Raw genomic sequence first — 4,871 nt, forward strand, 5'->3', positions numbered from 1 at the left:
CGCGGAAGGGGCCCGGCGCGGAGCATCTCGGGAAGGTAGAATCGTGCCCGTGACGCCCTCTGGTGGGCTGGAGGAGCGGAAGCGGCGCGCGCGGTCTCTCCGCCCCCACCGCCACTACTTTGGGCCTAGGAGCCCTGAGTGGCCGGGGTCGCGACTGGAGTTTTTTAAGAAACGTGCAGAGGAAAATTGCTTTGTCTTAAGAAAACACGCAGAAGCGCGTTTCTTAATGTTGCAGAGGCTTCTGCTACTTGCGAGACTTGAGCCCTAATTCATAACTGCATTTGCTAACTCTCCCCCAATTTGAAAAGGAACCAGGAGAGAGATCCTAAGAGCTCACGGAGAAAACTTCACGGAGGTCCGCCCAGAAGACACCAGCGCCCTTCCTTAGGACTTTTGTCACCTTTCTTCCTCAGGGACTTGAAAAAAGCACCCAGGAGCACCACTTCCACTAAATATTAAAAAGCCCGCCGCCATTGCCCTGTACACAAGACATTTACTCCTTTGGCATTTGAGGGGAAAAAAAAATAGACAGTCCCTTTGCAGAGCAGTGACCCCAAAATAATCTAGTAAACTCTGGACTTTATTTCCAAGAAAAAGACACCTCACACGTGTGCACACAATGTTGCACATACTTCCACGGAGTCTGTCAGACCTTAAGAGGAAATATTCTTGATCTGAGGACAGGAAAATGAACACTATTCCAGGACGTGCTGTGTGCAGGGCTTTGCCATTAAGTGCTTTCTGACACATTAATCTTAGAGACTCTCAACAAGTTCAAAGTGGCTACCAACCGGTGTTAGAGCTGGGGAGATCGAGATTAAGCATGCTGTGGAAGTTACCAAGCTATTAAATAGATCCCTGCTTTTGACCCGAAGAAGAACATAATGTCACCGTACAACAGCTCGAAAAGAAATCATCTATTCGTGAACTAAGATCCAGAAGAGATCCAAAGGATGAGCAAAGACTTTTTGTTTGTAGGGGGTTTTGGTTAGTTTTTTGAGACAGGGTGCCTCTAGGTATCCTTGAACTCACTAGGTAGACCAGGCTAGCCTTGAACTCATATTTCTGCCTGCCCTTGCCTCCGAAATGCTGTTATCAAAGGCATGCACCATCCAAATGCACTTTAAAAAAAAAAAAAACATTTATTTTATTTATATGAGAACACTGTAGCTGTCTTCAGACACACCAGAAGAGGGCATCGGATCTCATTACAGATGATTGTGAGCCACCATGTGGTTGCTGGGAATTGACTCAGGACCTCTGGAAGAGCAGTCAGTGCTCTTAACCACTGAACCATCTCTCCAGCCCCCTAAATGCACTCTTAATCATCATCATCACTGTACAGGGATATTTAATAGTAGGTTTTGTTATTGCAAATAGCAGACACCTGAGCAATGCGATATTGTTAACCTAACACCATCTGCTCGCTAGATAGAGAAGGTTTTGATTTGACAGACTCAGGAGGAAAAGGCCAAGATTCTTGGATTTTACTTTATAAGTCGCTCAGAGTGCAAAAGCATTTCTTTTCTGCTGATACTCACATTTACGGCTTAAGTGAACTCGATCAGGCACCAAAGTTGAAGAACTCTTAGTAAAATGTCCCATCTCAGAGTGGAGATCCCGCTAATTGAATGAGAGAAGCCTAATGCTTTTTATGAACGATAAGTAGCGGGTCACCTCCCGGCCCAGATTTGTATATAAACTGTATCAGCAATAGCTTACGCTTGGAGGCAGCATGGTTTTGCAAAAAGAGAATTAGACTGGAAATCATCCCCTGAGAGCAAGAGAGAGTGTAAACACTGGTCTCCCGAGTCCAGGTACAACACTAGGAAAATTATTACACCTGTCCCAGATTCCCTCCTTTAAGAAAGAAGATAATACCTCCTGCCCACCAAGTTTGTCCCAAAAAAATAAAGGTTAAAAAAAATTGAAAGCAAAAGTAAATGAATAAGTTGAAAACATTTGAAAATGTCAGGTATGCTGTAGGTTCCTTTTGTGTGGGGGTGGGAGTGCTTCTGACAGCTTCTTCGGGTACAGGGAACCTTGATTACCTCCTGTGAGAGCACCTCTTCTGCAGGAGCTCCTGGGTTAAACGCTAAAACCCCCTTGTGGGTAGAGTAATGCTAACCCTGGGTTTGTTTAGCAGATTGGTTTCACAGACTCCTAAATAAACATACCAAACCGATATGTTTAATCCCTGAGAAGCAGGAAGGGAAGGCTGGAGTGGTTGGTAGTATTTTTAGGGCTTGGAGACTATGACACGGGAACTGAGTTTAGGTTCTAGTGCAGGCTCCCCACTGGAGCGTTTTAACAGCATCCACTGAGCGCTCAGCAACGTGCTAGGGAGAAAGGCTTACGATTCACTTTCCCTTGGCGTTTATAGACTAGTTAAGGACATTGAGACCATGCAAATAGTTATTCAAAGTGACTCAATTATAGCTGTGCAAAGTGCAATGAGGAAGTACAGGCAAATGGCCTCTTGAGAAGAGCATGGAAGTTCTCACTGAGGAGTGAGCTATAATGCAGACTTGAAGGACCAAGAGTTATTGGCCAGACAAGGAAGGAAACTAGCAAGGAGACACGATGTGCAAAGACCCTAAATGAGGAAGAGGCAGGCAGCAGCAGGGCTGATAGGAGGTTGCCATGGCTGGCTCATCACGACAGGGTGGGTGGAGAATTTAAGCAGAAAAGCCGCAAGGACCTCATTCTTTTGCTACAAATTTTGATTAGCCAGTAAGAGGTTAAAAGTATACTAAGTCCCAGTGCACTGTGGGAAAAGAGGGATTAGGGATTAAAAGATCATGACACTAAATCTAGGCCAAAAATAACAGCAGCAAATTCAGTGTAGACTAACTTGTAGGCACAGTAGAAATCTAACCAGCCATGGTGGGCCATGCCTATAACACCGTCCTCAGGAGGGAGAGGCAGGATCCTTCAGGGGCAGCCTTGCCTGCATGAGAGTCTCTCTAAAATCCACAGGGACTGGAGAGAATCTGGTCTCCATACACACACATACACAAATAAAAACAAAATAAAATTTGCCAAGTGTGGTGGCACACCACCATATCCTTAAATCCGTGAGTTCAAGGACAGCCTGATCTACACAGTGAGTTCTAGGACATCCAGGACTATGTAGAGAAACCCCGTCTAGAAAAACAAAACAAGGGGCTGGAGAGATGGCTCAGTGGTTAAGAGCACCTGACTGCTCTTCCAGAGGTCATGAGTTCAATTCCCAGCAACCACATGGTGGCTCACAACCATCTGTAAAGAGATCCGATTCCCTCTTCTGGTGTATCTGAAGACAGCTACAGTGTACTTATATATAATAAATGAATAAATCTTAAAAAAAAAAAGAAAAACAAAACAAAAAACAAAAAGAAGAAATAAATAAACTTTAAAATAATAAACTATTTTTAAAAAAAACCTCAGTTGGAGGTAGAAAGATGGCTCAGCCTTTAAGAGCATTTGTTGCTCTTACAAAGCCCTAGGTTTGACCTCCACCACCATACAGAGGCTACAACCATCTGTTAACTCTAAATCCAGGGGCTATGGTGTGTGTGTGTGTATGGCTTCTGGTGTATTTATTTACATATATACATATAAAACACTCAAACACATAAAACCTCTTTGTTTTTCGAGAGAGGCTCACTCTATGTAGACCACGCTGGCCTCAAATTCATAAAGATACATCTGCCTCTGCAGCCTCCTGAGTGCTGGGATTAAAAGGCCTGCACCACCACACTCTGCTAAAAATGAAGTACATTTTAACTAATTTATTAATTCCTTTGGTTTGGAACATATGTATGTTGTCCTGGAACATATGGCTGTCATGGATCTTTACTCTGAAGATCAGGCTGGCCTTGAACTCCCGGAGATCTGCCTGCCTCTGCCTCTGAAGCACTAGGATCAAAGGTGTGCGATACTGTGCCTAGCCATTGAATTTATTCAGTAGCCCAAGTAGACCTTGACTTTATGATCCTCCTGCCTCAGGCTCCCAAACAGACAGAGTTACAGGCTGTTTATATCTGACTTGCTTCTCTATGTTGTTTTCCTTCAGTGCTGTTGGGGATAGAATCCCAGGGACCAACACATGGTAGGCAGCGTTCTACACAGTCACATCCCCAGTTCTTTTTTTTTTTTGTTCTTTTTTTTTGGAGCTGAGGACCGAACCCAGGGCCTTGTGCTTCCTAGGCAAGCGCTCTACCACTGAGCTAAATCCCCAACCCCCCTTTTTTTTTTTAAAGATTTATTCATGGGAGCTGGAGAGATGGCTCAGTGGTTAAGAGCTCCGACTGCGGGGTTGGGGATTTAGCTCAGTGGTAGAGCGCTTGCCTAGGAAGCGCAAGGCCCTGGGTTCGGTCCCCAGCTCCAAAAAAAAAAAAAAAAAAAAAAAAAAGAGCTCCGACTGCTCTTCCAGAGGTCCTGAGTTCAATTCCCAGCAACCACATGGTGGCTCACAACCATCTGTAATGGGATCCGATGCCCTCTTCTGATGTGTCTTAAGTATGTACTTAACTATGTACAGCTAGTATGTACTCAAATAAATAAAAATAATAAAAAATAATAAAAAGATTTATTCATTTATTATATATATATAAGTACACTGTAGCTGTCTTCAGACACACCAGAAAAGGGCATCGGATCGGATCCCATTACAGATGGTTGTGAGCCACCATGTGGTTGCTGGGAATTGAACTCAAGACCTCTGGAAGAGCAGTCAGTGCTCTTAACCACTGACCCATCTCTCCAGCCCAACATCCCCAGTTCTTTGTACCTGAAATGTAATCTTTCCTGTAAGGTCAGACCATCTGAGCTCGATCTTGCCTGGAATGTTATCTTCCCCACCCACTGCTCTCTATCCCAAAATATCC

The sequence above is a fragment of the Rattus norvegicus genome, chromosome 5 (assembly GCF_021556685.1).
Source record: "Rattus norvegicus strain SHRSP/BbbUtx chromosome 5, alternate assembly SHRSP_T2T, whole genome shotgun sequence".
NCBI classification, from domain to species: Eukaryota; Metazoa; Chordata; class Mammalia; order Rodentia; family Muridae; genus Rattus; species Rattus norvegicus.